The 17,519-nt window shown below is 36.7% G+C and overlaps 1 protein-coding gene across 1 annotated transcript in view; it reads right to left on the bottom strand.

The window, feature by feature from the left end:
* LOC106091121 (uncharacterized protein CG45076) overlaps positions 1-17,519 on the bottom strand; it is a 187,046-nt gene that overhangs the window by 44,541 nt on the left and 124,986 nt on the right. The gene's annotated exons all lie outside the window — the stretch shown is intronic.

The raw sequence follows: 17,519 nt of genomic DNA, 5'->3' as shown, positions 1-17,519 counted from the left end.
TGCCATGGTCGGTAAATATGTCCGATTTAGGGTGTTTTGGGACTTGGGGTGTTCCCCCTAGCACTTGGTACGACAATTGGATATCAGATACGTTTTCTTACATTTCATTTGAGTCCAATATTTTCGTGATTGCTCTAAATATATGTTTGGTAGGTTTTAGGGTGGGGCAGCCCCCTTATGTACCCCATCCAAAATTTGGATGCCAAATTTTTATACCCTCCACCATAGGATGGGGGTATACTAATTTCGTCATTCTGTTTGTAACTACTCGAAATATTCGTCTGAGACCCCATAAAGTATATATATTCTTGATCGTCGCGACATTTTATGCCGATCTAGCCATGTCCGTCCGTCTGTCTATCCGTCTGTCTGTCGAAAGCACGCTAACTTCCGAAGGAGTAAAGCTAGCCACTTATAATTTTGCACAAATACTTCTTATTAGTGTAGGTCGGTTGGTATTGTAAATGGGCCATATCGGTCCATGTTTTGATATAGCTGCCATATTAACCGATCTTGGGTCTTGACTTCCTCAGCCTCTAGAGCGCGCAATTCTTATCCGATTAAAATGAAATTTTGCACGACGTGTTTTGTTATGATATCCAATAACTGTGCCAAGTATGGCTTAAATCGGTCCATAACCTGATATAGCTGCCATATAAACCGATCTTGGGTCTTGACTTCTTTTGCCTCTAGAGTGCGCAATTCTTATCCGATTGGAATGAAATTTTGCAAGACGTATTTTATTCTTACTTTCAGCAATTATGTCAAATAAGGTTCAAATCGGTTCATAACCTGATATAGCTACCATATAAACCGATCTGAGATCTTGACTTCTTGAGCCTCTAGAGGTCGCAATTATTATCCGATTTGTCTGAAATTTTGTACGACGGATTCTCTCATGCCCATCAACATACGTGTTTATTATGGTCTGAATCGGTACATAACCCGATACAGCTCCCACATAAATCGATCTCTCTTTTTTACTTCTTGAGCCCTCAAAGGGCGCAATTCTTAGTCGAATTGGCTGACATTTCACAGGTCTCCAACATATAATTTAATTGTTGTCCAAACCGAACCATATCTTGATATCGCTCTAATAGCAGAGCAAATCTTTTCTTATATCCTTTTTTGCATAAGAAGAAAAGAACTCGACAAATGCGATCCATGGTGGAGGGTATATAAGATTCGGCCCGGCCGAACTTAGCACGCTTTTACTTGTTATTTCTGGGATACTATATGAGAACACACAAAATTTCGCTTAAATCGCACCACCCATCTCCGAGATCTGGCGTTTCGGAAAATTAGGGTAAGGGGGAGGGTCCGCTCCCTTTCAGATATCAAAAAATTTGGTACCCTATTTTCACCACGGGATCATTATGCACCATCTGTGAAAATTTCAAGAAAATCGGTTCAGCCGTTTCTGGGTCTATAAGGAACACACAAACAAACAAACACAAATTGATTTTTATATATAAGACTAGCTGAGCCCGGCCCGCTCTGCTGCGCCCGATTATGCTATTTATATTGGAGAGAAGTATACTAAATTTGAACATTTCTGCGTAATTGTAGTTGAAAATGTATTCCAATTTTCCTATGGAGTTTTCTACACTAAAGTACCTCTTATTTAAACCAAACATTGCAATGGTCAGTAAAAGTCCTTCTTGGGGTGTGGTGGACCCCCAGACACTTGGTCCCAAAAGTGAAAGTCAATTGCCTGCTCTGTTCCCAAAGACGTTTCATTTAAGATCCATATTGCCATGGTCGGTAAATACGTCCGATTTGAGGGGTTTTACAGTGGTGGGGTGACCCACGAAACACTTAGTTCCCATATTGTAGTGGTTGGTCTATAAATCCGTTTGGCGGGTTTTGGGGGTGGGCGGCTCTCCTAGGCATCCCCAGATTTTGATACCACATTTTTTGCTTTTAGATCCTACCTATATTCCTATATTTTATTTTTCTTTATTCAAAGGACCGATAGGTTGTCATAACAAAGATACATGCTGATGATTAATTTTTACCACTCTGCCCTCTGTCTGTTCATGTTGGTATGTTTTTAATTGGATCAACTAAATCCAATTGGATCAAACAATTTCAGTTGAAGACTGCCAGATGACGCTAATTTAAATGTTAGTGATACTCGCTTAGAGTGGATCATATGGTATGGTGGTTGTCTATGAATAGTCATTCATAGACATTTAGTCTTTTTTATACCCACCACCGAAGTGGCGGAATATTCATTTTGTCATTCCGTTTGCAATACATCGAATATCCATTTCCGACCCTATAAAGTATATATATTCTTGATCAGCGTAAAAATCGAAGACGATCTAGGCATGTCCGTCCGTCTGTCCGTCTGTCTGTTGAAATCACGCTACAATCTTTAAAAATAAAGATATTGAGCTGAAACTTTGCACAGATTCTTTTTTTGTACATAAGCAGGTTAAGTTCGAAGATGGACTTTATCGGACTATATCTTGATATAGCCCCCATATAGACCGATTCGCCGATTTAGGATCTTAGGCCCATAAAAGCCACATTTATTATCCGATTTTGCTGAAATTTGGGACAGAGAGTTGTTTTAGGCCCTTCAGAATACTTCGCCAATTTGGTTCAGATTTGGATATAGCTGCCATATAGACCGATCCTCCGATTTGGGGTCTTAGGCCCATAAAAGCCACATTTATTATCCGATTCAGCTGAAATTTGAAACAGTGAGTTGTCTTAGGTCCTTCGACATCTTTCTTCAATTTGGGTTCAGATTTGGATATAGCTGCCATATACACAAATTTCTCGATTTTAGGTTTTGGGCCCATAAAAGGCGCATTTATTGTCCGATGTCGCTGAAATTTGAGACAGTGAGTTTAGTTATGTTTAGTTAGTTTAGTTTGTCCTAGATCGGTTCAGATTTGGTTATAGCTGTCATAAAGACCGATCCTCCGATTTAGGGTCTTAGGCCCATAAAAGCCACATTTATTATCCGATTTTGATGAAATTTGAAACAGTGAGTTGTCTTAGGTCCTTCGACATATTTCTTCAATTTGGGTTCAGATTTGGATATTTCTCGATTTAAGGTTTTGGGCCCATAAAAGGCGCATTTATTGTCCGATGTCGCTGAAATTTGAGACAGTGAGTTTAGTTATGCTCTTCGACGTTCTTCTTCAATTTGGCCCAGATCGGTCTAATATAGCTGCCATATAGGTTGATCTCTGGATTTAAGGTTTTGGGCCCATAAACGGTGCATTTATTATCCGATGTCGCCGAAATTTGGGACAGTGCTTTGTGTTAGGTTCTTCGACATTTTTCTGCAACTCCGCCCAAATCGGTCCAGATTTGGATATAGCTGCCATGTAGACCGATATCTCGATTTAAAGTCTTGGCCCTATAAAAGGCGCATTTATAATCCGATTTCACTGAAATTTGACACAGTGACTTATGTTAGGCTTTTCGACATCCGTGTCGTATATGGTTCAAATCGTTTTATTTTTAGATATAGCTACAAAGATCTCTATATTGTTATGCACAATTGAACAATTGAATTGTACTTATTAGTATTTAGTCCAAATCGGAACATATTTCGATATAACTGCTATGGACCATAAGGTATGAAATTTTCACCGAATTTTGATGAAAGGCCGAACTTAACGTTTTTATTTGTTTTTAAATCATATTAAATTGCCATATTAAACCATTTTCTGTGGTAAAAAACTGATTTACCAGTCTATATATATGGTGCTGTGGCGATAGTTCTTACCGTGTAAAACTCTTGAACAAAAAAGTGTTGCCCAGCAATACGTCGTTTGGTCTCGTCTATCGGTGAGTTAAAAATGGTTGCAACCTTCTAGATTTAGATTTGCAACTCCTGCTTTCATGCTGAAAGTTATAATTTCGGGGCTATGGCGGTCTACACATTAATTAAATCACACATTGTCTCGTTAGTTCATTATAATTGATCGACTGTTTTGGGGTGAGGTGGTCCGCTAGATATATGAGCAGAATAATGATATCAGATTCGCAGTACACAGCCTTATACCTTTAATTTAACCGCATATTGTCATGATTGGTGTATCCAGCCGTTTCGTGGAGGGTGTCTATATGAGGGTTGTGCTCCACACTGCCACTTGAGCACAAATTTCAATGACGCACTCAACTCAAAAAAATCTATCACTTGATTCCCCATTGTTTTGACCTATCAAACCAACCTATTGGAGGCGATTTTAGGAGGTAAAACACCACCTAGGCCACAATTTTAATGTCTTATTCGTAATCTGTTCTCAAATGCCTATCATTTGAGTTTCATCAAGCTAAGATTGAGTGGTATTCCTATTTGGGGAGCTTATCGGGGATAGGGCAAATATCAATTACTTGGACCTCGTTTTTATGTCATATTTGTAGTCTACTCCCGAATACCTTTCATTTAAGTCCTATATTGATTTATATTTCCAATATGTCTATTTGGTGCAGTTCTCGGGCTTGGGATACCCCTTGGATACTTGAACCCAAGTTTTTATACCACATTCGCTTTCTACTCTCCAATATCTTTCATTTGATATATTGTCCCTATCGGTCAACTTTTGATTTTGGGTGGCGTTATTGTGGTAACGGGGGAGGATTCGCTCCCTTCCAACATCAACAAATCACATAGCCTATACCTCCTTCCTTACCATATTCAAAATCTACTCGCGAATACCCTTCATTCGAGCCCCATATTGTCATTATTGTCCAACAAAACAAATTTGGGGGGATTTGGGGTCGGGCAGCCCTCCAATTATTTGGACTCAATTTTTAATATGAAATGTGTACTCTACTCTTGAATACCTTTCATTTAAGTCCCATATTGTCCCAATCGGTCCACTTTTAATTTTGGGTGGTACTTTTGGGGTAAGTAGGAGGGTCCGCCCCCAATGGGACAAAACATTATATAGCCTATTGCTCCTTCCGGACCACTCCCCACAATCTGTGAAAATTTCAAAGAAATCGGTTTAGCCGTTTAAGAGTCTATACGGAACAAACTAATTTTCAAACCCATAAACAAACAAACTTACAAACAAACATACAAACAAACTAACACAAATTCATTTCTATATATATAGATATATAAAAATTAATTTGTTTGTTCCGCATAGACTCAAAAACAGTTGATTTTCTTGAAATTTTGAGGGATTGTATAGGTTGGCTTATATGAGACCTAAATGGAAGGATATTAGTAGTAGACTACAATCGGGATATGGCTATATGCGACATAAATGAAAGGTAGACGGGAGTAGATTACGAATATGACATTAAAATTTGTTTTCAAGTATCTAGGTGACGCCTTACCTCCAAAAAACTCCTCAAATGCCAATATCCATGATCCATAATGACAATATGGAACTAAAATAAAAGTTACTTGAGAGTAGAACACGAATCTGACATCCAATTTTGGGGCGTTTGGGATACACTCCAAAACACGCCCCACGCCATACATAATTACCGAAATATCCATATTCATACTCAACTGAAAGGCTTTTCAGAGCAAAAACAGAATCTGATTTCCAAAAAACCCCTCCCAAATCGGACATGTTTGCCAAACATGTCAATATGCAGCTAAAATTAAAGCTTTTTGAGAGTAGAGCACAAAATTGATTTCACTTCCGGACAGAGTTCCTGAAGGTCCACCCCATCCCAAAGAACAACCCCAAGCAGGACTTATTTGCCAACCATGGTAATATGGGGCTCACGTAAAAAATTTTTGAGAGTAGAGCGCGAATCTTATATTTACTTTAAGAGCCAAGTGCCTGTGCCCACCCCTGCCCAAAAACACACCTACCAAAAGAAAATTATTTGAAAGTAGAGCACAGACTCAATATTCACATTCAGGGCGAAATGTGTTTTATATTCAAGGTTCAGGTGTAATTTGTTATCCAACCCCACTGTGGTCGAAATCGAAAAATTCTGAGAATCCTTCTATAACTGACATTTAGTCACAAAACACGAGCTAACTTTTGTATTGCTTGGCCAAAACCTTGTAATGCTTGACAAAACTTTGTATTACTTGCCGATTAGATATTTTTGTGCAGATATCTTATGATGATTTCGATTCTGAAAAAAATGTTACATTAATGTTACACTTATACAGAACAATATTTTGCAAATGTTGCCCCACCCGCTCTATGCTATACTTTTGGCAATTTCAATCGAACATGGTCATATGTTGTCATTTCGATCAAATAATACGATCTAAATCGCATCCTCGTCTTTGGGTGAAGAACTTTCTAGCAATGTATCTAATATGCCGTTAGCTAAATAAAAAGCGTCTACTTTTTCCATTTTCATATATTAATTTTTAATATTTTGCATAATAATCTATCTGAACTGATTACCTTGAAATTTTCACAGATTGTGTACGTTGGTCTGAAGGAAACATAGGCAACATAAGGGGCGGACCCTCCCTTTTACTCCAAAAGTACTACCCAAAAATAAATGTGTAACGATCAGGACAATACGGGACTCAAATGAAGAGTATTCAGGAGTAGAGTACGAATTTCATATTAAAAATTGGGTCCACAAAACTTGGGGCCCGCCTCAACCCCAAACTAGGTTTATTGGACGAGCATGACTATGTGGGACTAAAACGAAAAGTATTAAAAATTGGGTGCAAGCACCCAGGAAGTCGTCCCAACCCCAAAACTTCAAAAAGCAGACAAATTGAACATCCATATCAATATGGGGCTCAAATAAAAGCAGTAGATTTCGAATCTGGCATACGAAATCAAATCGAAGTGTAGGGGTTCACCCCACCCCCCAAAACGCCAAACGCATATGACCCATCACGACTATATGAGACTCGGTTAGTTAGTTTGTTACGTAGAATCAAAAACGGTTTAACCGATTTTCTTAAAATTTTCACAGATTGTGTAGGTTTTTGTAGAAGGAAACATAGTGGAAACAAAGGAAGTGGACTGATAGGCACAATATGAATATCAAATGAAAGATATTGGAGACTAGAAAACAGTTTGGGTCCATTTGGGCCGCCACAACCCTAAAACTCCTCTAAGCAGATATATTGGACGTTCCTATTAATATGGGACTCAAATGAAAAGTATCCGGTAGTAGATTACAAATTTGGCTTTCGCTTTTCCTCCTAAAAATACGTCGAATAAATAAATATGGCAATATGGGACTCAAATGGCAATATGGGACTCAAATGGCAATATGGGACTCAAATGAAAGGTATTTGAGAGTAGAAAACCAAATTGATAGACAATTTTGGTGGCAAGTGTTTTGGGGTACACCCTAAATCACCCCCTAAACTGAACTTCATATCCGACTATAGCAATATTAAGCTCAAATCAACGGTATTTGTGAGTAAAGAACAAATTGGTACGTATTTTGACGGCAAAGTGCCGTTGGCCGCCCCAGCCCCAAAAAAAACTTTCCAAACGGTCTATATTTACCGACCATGGCAATATGGGGCTCAAATTAAAGGGATTTGGAAGTGGAGCACGAATTTGATATCCATATTTGTGTCGAAATGTCTACCCTAAATAACACTTCTCATTACCTGAATTTTCAAAAACACCAGATCTCGAAGATTAGTAATGTGATTCGTTCGAATTTTTTTTTGCACTCTTACAGTCACCAAAAACAAAGCATGGTTTCTATTGTTGTTGTCTTTAGAAAACATTTCACTGGCGTATAGAAAAAATTTATTTAAATTTTGCCTTTGAAAAATTATGTTGAGATGGACCGGGCCAAAATTTATCTTTAGAGGATTTTTTCACTGAAATTTTGTCTCTAGAAAAGTTTTCATTAAAATTTTGTCGAAATTATTGTAGAAATAATTTCATTGAAATTTTGTCTTTAGAGAAATTTAATTTCATTCTGTGTTCAGAACAAAATTTATTAAAATTTTTTTTGTACAGAACAAATTTCAATACTATTTGGTCTTTTTTAAAAATAATTAAAATTTTGTCTGCAGTAAAAAATGCATTATAATTTTGTCGTTAGAAAAAATTATTAAGCATTTAAAAAAAGTTTATTGAAGATGTGTCTACTCCTACTAAAAAATTATTGGTATTTTTCTAACGACAAAATTATTAAGCATTTAAAAAAAGTTTATTGAAGATGTGTCTACTCCTACTAAAAAATTATTGGTATTTTTGTTTGTGAAAAATGTACGTTCTTTACATTTACATTCCTCCTGGCTACGTCCCCGACTTCCACATATATATAAATCGCCCGATTTTCACCTAATTGGTCGTAACTGACCAGAATTTGGTAACCTCAGTTAAATTTCATCAAAATCGGTTTGGATTTAGCTCCCTTATCTATGTATCGCCCAATTTACACTTATACGGCCGTAGTAGCTACAAATGAAGATGACAGAAAACTCTCATAAGGGCAGAGGAAGTCTAGTAGACATGCCTGGATAAGTATGAGACATGCTGTTTTTATTATTGGAGTAACAATTGAGGTGCTTGGACATAACGTTAATGATTTTTGATGGGCGAGTCAAACATTCAGAGAATTATATCTCTTATATATACAGAACATTAGCCGTGCCGAGCAATTTGTAAGGCGATTGGTGATTGAAATCTTGACAAGTTCCACTTTCTCTGTTGCGATTCAACTGCATCCAATACATGGCGTATTATTGGCGCTTTCGTCCTTTTTGTTCGCGACTTATTGTTTTTCCCATGTCGCCACCACGTTTCGAATTGGCTTTAAAAGGGGTATTTAAGTCAAGAATAACGGTAATAACCACAAGTACGGAAATTCCATTATTAAAAAAAAATAAAAAAAAAATTATCCTGAAAACAATATAGACCTGTGGAAAAGCTTTATCAAGTGTTAGGTTAGGTTTAAGCGGCAGTCTGCCATCAGACTCAATTAGACGTTTTCGTTGATTGTGATCCTACAGGAACAGAAGAAGGAAGATGCCTTCTAGTTCCTAACAAGGAACCACCCAGATAGCTTTGAGAAGCCCAATAACTTGCGAATGTTCACATACGCTTAATCAGACAGGTTCTGTAAGAAATGAGCAACTAAAGTGGAGCTCCTTCTGACTGCTAGTGTGGGACACACACACAGAAGGTGTTCTATAGTCTCTTCTTCTTCGATGTCCTAACAGAATCTGCGAAAGTCGTTGCTGGCAACCTTCAGTCTGTCACCATGTTTACCAATTAGACAGTGACAGCCCCCACTTTGTGACCATCTATCATTCGTTGTCCTTCGGGCCTGGTCCTGAAAACTTAGCTTACATGTCGTTAGAGGCGTACCCACAGCTTCCAGTATCCCTGGATTATGTTCTTGGGATGCAGAACAGGTGAATTTTGAACCGTTCAGCCATCGCGTTGAGAGATCTGCGACAGTCGAGGCGCTTTTTGTGTTCAGAAATACGTTCTCCAGGGATTTAATGACTGCCTGGCTGTCTGAGAAGATATTTATGCTTATTGTCGTATTGACAGTATATCTTAGCCATTTCACTACTTCCTTATTTGCAAGGATCTTCGCTTTATACAAATTGCAGTGGTCGGGTAACCTTTTCGATATGCTCAGTTCTAGATCTTTAGAGTACATCCCAAAGCCCACCTGGTTTGTAACCATCCGTATAGAAGTCTATGTAACTTCTATTGGCAGGGATATCGTAGTTCCAATCGCTTCTATCAGGAATAGTGGTACAGAACTTTTTATCAAAAAGCGGCTCAGGTAGGGTGTAATCCACACTGCCTGGAACATCGGATATTGTATCAAGGATAACAGTGTTCGCAGCCGCCATATGACCAATGAGGAAGTTCCCTTAACCTCACGGCAGTGGTCGCTGCAATTTGTCTAGCCACAATGTCCAGAGGCAGATTGTAGCATTAAATTTAGTGCATCAGATGGTGGCGACCACAGTGCGGCTGTGATGTACAAACAAACCATCCTTTGGAACCGGTTGAGTATTGAGCAGTAGGTGGACTTTTGAAGTGCCATCCACCGGACCACAACACCATATAGCGTTATAGGTCTGACAACTGCAGTATATACTAATTGCATGACACGTGGACTAAACCCCTAACTTTTGCCAATGGCTCTCTTGCAGGTATATAGGGCAAGAATTGCCTTTCTTGCCCTTTCCATAATGTTGGATTTGAAGTTCAATTTCCTGTTGCTCTTTCTGTAAATGGAACATTTTCTCCTCCCAAGGAGACAGATTCCACTGTAGGCAACTTGTATCTTCTGCTGAAAAGAACTACTTCTGTTTTGCACGGATTTATACCTAGACCACTTTCGGTAGTCCACTTCGCTTTTGCACGTAGTGCTTCCTGAAGTATATCTCTTAGAGTGTTGGAAAAATTTCCCCTAACCGCAATTGACACGTCCAGTGTAGATACTGCAGATATTGAGAGGCTGATTGAATAATCTAACTTTCGACAATTTACTTTTTAAAAATAACACTATTAGGTTTCCATATCGAAATTACTGACAGAGAACTTGAACTTTTTGAAAAACATAAAGGCTTGCGAAAAAATCGAAAAATATATTTCAAGAGCAGCTTTGCAAGAGCAAAAGAGCAGTTAATATAGTGACATACCTTCATGGTTTAGTTACAGTTATAGAGGAACAGAAGCTGTGCAAGAAAATATGAACAAATGAATTTAATAATTAGTGTTGGACTGTTTAGATTGGTCATATATTTGACCCAACTTGTTTTATCATTTTTGCCCAAAACCACAAATTCGTACTATCTTGATGAGCATTCACATTAGGCAAATTTTTTGTGTCCAAAAACAAATCAAATAGTGTTAACCAATAGATCAAAAAGGCTTTTTATTTGCCTTGCATGCACAAGATCGATCATTGAGCTCGGGGATTCTCCCTGCAAATGAAAGGAAAGCCAAAGATCGCAACACAAACCAACCACTATGGGACACGTTTCGTAATCTGGTTACACTTACTCATCAGCCATATTAGGTGTGAAGGCTTCGTTGTTGGTATGTGCAATTTCTTTGTAAAAAAAAAACATTGTTTGATAAGTCACATACTTTTAAATTAATTTTAAAACAAAGAGATATCCAAAATTAAAGCTACTTACAAGAGCTTTCAGAAACATGTTCACCTTCCGTCGTTTGGGAGTAATGAGCTTTTTTTTTTAATTAAATATTTTTACTTTTTTTAAAAAAATGCCCGAAAACTAAACTAAAAAAGAACAAAGAGATTTTTTACCTTATTTTAACCTAGCATGTATACTTTCGCTTTCACTTATAAAACTAGCTGCCAAGATCTGCCAAAACAAAAATTTGTCAATGGATTTTAATTACATAAAAATGGCTTTATTTTAGTTTTTATTCCACAAACAGCTTATTTTCCGGTCGAATTTAATGAAATTTTGGATTTAGCTTTTTTTTAATAAGATAATGTGATTTCAATATGGTTCAGTTAGTTTAAAATTTTCGTATAGCTCCCATATAAATTGGGTCCCAATTTATTCATTTTTTACCCCAATTTTGTCCGGATGTTTTACCTTGTTAAAATATGTTCCAAAAATTAGACATGTCAGATAATATTTTGGTATGATCCTTTTATTTCGTCACTGAAATAAACAACTCGTTTAAATCAGAGAACCACTTCCAAAAGGGTCCATAAATGAAAAAAAAAAAAAATCGCAGAAACAGAAGATGAAAGTTATGAGGATCTAGAAGACTTCACATTGAAAAATGAGTTAACTTTTAACTTGAAGTACAAAGATAATGCATACTTAATATAAGAATATATTTTTAGCATGCGGAATTAATTTTTTGCTGTTTTAAATTTAAAATAATTTTTTATATGCTGTAAAAAAACTACAAATTACAGTGAAGTTGGTTCGCATATGCATATTTCAATATCAACTCCTTTTATTTTTTGTTTGACTCTTAAATATAACCCATTTTGATGGTAAGATAAAAAGATTAAATTTATCCGGAAAATTTCTAGAAAAAACATTGGGGAAAATTTCGCCTACATAAAATTGCGCGTTTTGTAAGTTTTAACAATGCATTAATAATTAAGCAGTGAAAAAACAAAAAACATATTTGATTAACTATTTTTTATCGTGCATATACTTTGGTAATTGAACGGGCCGTAATCCATGAAAAGCCTCGGAGTGGTAGATCAAAAGAAATGTGCATTTATGTATTAAAGAAATCTCCAGGGGTCAACTATAACCCAGAAAAGCACACCCTATATTATTAACAATGTGGCCATTACAAGCATTTTCTGAAAGCTTATATCCTCTACTCCAGAAGATAGCAAAACGATCAGATTCCTAGTTTTAAAGTTATAAAAAATCAATTATCAATTAATTTTTTAATTGAAAATTACAAAATATTCCATCATATTCAATTCATATTCAATTAAATTGAATCGATGAATCAACTAATATTTTAATTAAAAACGATTTTATTTTCTATTAAATTTTTTAATTCAAAAATTTAAATTGAAATTTTTCACAATATCAATCAATTTTTAATTGAACTTGTAATATCTTTAAATGAAAATTTTTTCATTCAGCTTTTTCAAAAATTGTGATTGATATTTTCATTTTCGTGATTGCATAAGTTTAAATTAAAAAATTAATTGGATTTCGTGATTGGAACCGTTCTTTACATGGTTACATAAATGTTTGGTTTGTGCTCAAATCAAATTCTAATGACTGGAACTATATTCCTTTTTCAAAGTCGAAAACACATGTTTTCGCGATTAGTTTTTTGAAACATTATAAAGATCTCAATGATATCATACTTCTATTACAATTGTTCATAGGTTAAAAAGAATGTCCCACTAAAATCTATTGTCTAAAATAAGTAATCACGAAAAAGTTCCGCGAAAAGCGAACATAGGAGCAGCCTTAAGACGTAAAATCCTCCAATAAATCCCAAAAATTTAATTTTATACCCTCCACCATAAGATGGGGGGTATACTAATTTCGTCATTCTGATTGTAACTTCTCGAAATATTCGTCTGAGACCCCATAAAGTATATATATTCTTGATCGTCGCGACATTTTATGTCGATCTAGCCATGTCCGTCCGTCTGTCCGTCTGTCCGTCTGTCCGTCTGTCCGTCCGTCCGTCTGTCTGTCGAAAGCACGCTAACTTCCGAAGGAGTAAAGCTAGCCACTTGAAATTTTGCACAAATACTTCTTATTAGTGTAGGTCGGTTGGTATTGTAAATGGGCCATAACGGTCCATGTTTTGATATAGCTGCCATATAAACCGATCTTGGGTCTTGACTTCTCGAGCCTCTAGAGTGCGCAATTCTTATCCGATTGGGATGAAATTTTGCACGACGTGTTTTGTTATGATATCCAACAACTGTGCCAAGTATGGTTTAAATCGGTTTATAACCTGATATAGCTGCCATATAAACCGATCTTGGGTCTTGACTTCTTGAGCCTCTAGAGAGCGCAATTCTTATCCGATTGGAATGAAATTTTGCACGACGTGTTTGGTTATGATATCCAACAACTGTGCCAAGTATGGTTCAAATCGGTTCATAACCTGATATAGCTGCCACATAAACCGATCTGGGGTCTTGACTTCTTGAGCCTCTAGAGTGCGCAATTCTTATCCGATTGGAATGAAATTTTGCACAACGTGTTTTGTTACGATATCCAACAATTGTGCCAAGTATGGTTCAAATCGGTCCATAACCTGATATAGCTGTCATATAAACCGATCTTGGGTCTTGACTTCTTGAGCCTCTAGAGGGCGCAATTCTTATCCAATTTGAATGAGTTTTGGCACGTAGTGTTTTTTATACCCTCCACCATAAGATGGGGGTATACTAATTTCGTCATTCTGATTGTAACTTCTCGAAATATTCGTCTGAGACCCCATAAAGTATATATATTCTTGATCGTCGCGACATTTTATGTCGATCTAGCCATGTCCGTCCGTCTGTCCGTCCGTCCGTCCGTCCGTCCGTCTGTCTGTCGAAAGCACGCTAACTTCCGAAGGAGTAAAGCTAGCCACTTGAAATTTTGCACAAATACTTCTTATTAGTGTAGGTCGGTTGGTATTGTAAATGGGCCATATCGGTCCATGTTTTGATATAGCTGCCATATAAACCGATCTTGGGTCTTGACTTCTCGAGCCTCTAGAGTGCGCAATTCTTATCCGATTGGGATGAAATTTTGCACGACGTGTTTTGTTATGATATCCAACAACTGTGCTAAGTATGGTTTAAATCGGTTTATAACCTGATATAGCTGCCATATAAACCGATCTTGGGTCTTGACTTCTTGAGCCTCTAGAGAGCGCAATTCCTATCCGATTGGAATGAAATTTTGCACGACGTGTTTAGTTATGATATCCAACAACTGCGCCAAGTATGGTTCAAATCGGTTCATAAAATGATATAGCTGCCACATAAACCGATCTGGGGTCTTGACTTCTTGAGCCTCTAGAGTGCACAATTCTTATCCGATTGGAATGAAATTTTGCACAAGGTGTTTTATTACGATATCCAACAATTGTGCCAAGTATGGTTTAAATCGGTCCATAACCTGATATAGCTGTCATATAAACCGATCTTGGGTCTTGACTTCTTGAGCCTCTAGAGGGCGTAATTCTTATCCAATTTGAATGAGTTTTGGCACGTAGTGTTTTTTTTTTGTTGATATCCAACAACTGTGCCAAATATGGTTCAAATCGGTTCATAACCTGATATAGCTGTCATATAAACAGATCTGGGGACTTGACTTCTTGAGCTTCTAGAGGGCGCAATTCCTATCCGATTTGGCTGAAATTTCGCAAGACGTTTTTTTATTGTTACTTTCAACAGCTGTGTCAGATAAAGTACAAGTCGGTTCATAACCTGATATAGGTGCCATATAAACCGATCTGGGATCTTGACTTCTTGAGCCTTTAGAGGTCGCAATTATTATCAGATTTGCCTGAAATTTTGTACGACGGATTCTTTCATGACCATCAACATAAGTGTTTATTATGGTCTGAATCGGTCCATAGCCCGATACAGCTCCCATATAAATCGATCTCCATATTTTACTTTTTGAGCTCACAAAGAGCGCAATTCTTACTCGAATTAGCAGACATTTTACACAGGTCTCCAGGTCTCGCTCTAATAGCAGAGCAAATCTTTTCTTATATCCTTTTTTTTTTTGCATAAGAAGAGATGCCGGGAAAAGAACTCGACAAATGCGATCCATGGTGGAGGGTATATAAGATTCGGCCCGGCCGAACTTAGCACGCTTTTACTTGTTCCAATTTTGGTCGTCATGACCGCATGTGTTGTCGTTAAGTGATCGTCAGTATATTTCGTATTTCGCTTATTGGGTGCAAAAGGCAAAAAAAAAATGGAGGATATGCGTTTTAGAACACACTAATATACATATGTATGTATGCATGAACGGTGATGCCTAGTACATCAATTGCGATTGCAAAAAAAAAAAAACAAAATATTATTAATATTTTAACTTCAAGTGATAGAAACATTTACCAAACCAGTAGGAAAGGCAAAAGTCGGGCGGTGCTGACTGTATAATACCCTACACCTTCCCTATAAGTACAATGTGGGACCTATATCCAATTGTGAACCAATTTTGATGGAACTCGGCGAGCAAATATGTTCAAGCTGTAAAAACCACGGTTGACAAATGACAGCATTATGGCAAATTACCCAAAATCTGACGAACTTATGTATGGGAACTAAATATATTTAATTCTGAACCGATTTCGAGCAAACTTCTCAGATAATTTGGTAGTCGTCGAGGAAAGCGTTGGGCAAGATTGGTCAAACAATGCGCATTCAGTGGCTCTTGGGGTGAAAATCTGCCGATGTACATATATGACAGCTATATCTAAATCTGAACCGATTTACATGAAATTCATCCGTAATATTGGGAGTCAAGAGATCTGATAAATCTGAACCGCCTTCCATGAAATTCACCAGTAATGTCGAGAGTCGTACAAAATCCTTCCTGCCAAATTTCGAGAGAATCGGTTAACAAATGACCATAGGCTTCGTCTCTAGGCCGAAAAACATGCCTGTACCAAATTTGAAGACGATCGGATGAAAACTGCGACCTGTACTTTGTACACAAATTAACATGGACAGACGGACATAGCTAAATCGAATCAGAAAGTGATTCTGAGTCGATCGGTGCACTTATCAATGGGTCTATCTCTCTTCCTTTTGGGTGTTACAAACAAATTCACTAAGTTATAATATTCTGTTCCACAGAGGTGGTGTAGGGTTGAAAAAGAGGAATTAACATTATTATTGGATTTGAAGCTTGAAGTTAACCAAACACCATCAAAGACAGTGTGGCGTGTGATTCAAATATTGGAAATTGTGGACCTGGGACTCATATGAAAAACAAAAAGGCTACAAGACATAAATAGAAGCGAACATTTGGTGTAAAATTTCAAACTACATGTAACAAGAATGTATCGCTTTTCTTATGCTAGTGCAAAAACTACTGTTGTTTTATTGAAAGACAAGAAAGTTCAACATGCAAAGTTTTTGTAACAAAAACTATCTTTAATCAAATTAAAATAATGACTTTTGAAAATTTTGTAATTAAATTGTGTATTTATCAAAAGAGGCATTAAAAAAAAGAGGATACCAAATAAAGACGGCATTCCATCGATGGTAGCAAAAAAATCTAAAGTTAAACTTTGACCTTAAACTCCTCTATAACTATGTGACAATTTAGTTTGTATTTGATATTGCAAGAGGTTGAGTTGATACCAAAAATATACTAAAATATCTCTAACGGTTCAAAAGTTACAGAATTTTCTAAACGATTCTAAAGGATTGCATAACTGGCTATTTTACCAAACTCTAGAGAGAGCTTAAATTTTTTTCATCAGAGGTCTTCCAAAACTTAAAGGGTTCGGACTAGTTATTGAGCTAACCATGAATTTTTGCAGCAGTTGTTGATATGAGTGATGATTCTTCTGTGTCTTAATGGGATGGTCGGTAGTTCGGATGTCGGATGGTTCATATGGTTCGGATGGTCCATATATGTACCAAATGTTTTTGTTTAATTATTTGGTGGTGATATTACCGGAATTACTATATGATTTTACAGAACCTGAAGTTTTTGGTCTTTTTTTTGTAATTGCTACCAATTTGAATGAAAGAGATTATTGCTCATATATAAATATATTAACTAGCATTTTTGGTAAATACTGTAAAAATAAAACACATCTAATAGTAGTTTTCTTTAGAAATTTATTTCTGTTTTACATCTGATTTGATGCTAGATTTGATCCAGAACTTCACAAAAAAACCTATTTAAATGCTGTTATTTACTGGATTGAATTTTGATGTAATATATTTAAATCAATTGAAAAACAAACTTATAAGTGAATCGGGTTTAGTTTCGATGTAACAGTTTGGCTAAAACGTGGTCAGATATAATTCTGGCAAGCTTTTTACTTCAATAAATTAGGTTTTGAAGCAATGGAGTTGTTTTGTTTTACATTTGTTAAATAAATTTTGAAACTTCTAAAAAAACATAAAGTTAGAATTTCTAAACAGAGAAAAAG

This window comes from Stomoxys calcitrans, chromosome 2, assembly GCF_963082655.1.
Source record: "Stomoxys calcitrans chromosome 2, idStoCalc2.1, whole genome shotgun sequence".
Lineage (NCBI taxonomy): Eukaryota > Metazoa > Arthropoda > Insecta > Diptera > Muscidae > Stomoxys > Stomoxys calcitrans.
Note: the sequence above shows the minus strand (reverse complement) of the source record. Positions and strands in the feature narration are given on the sequence as shown.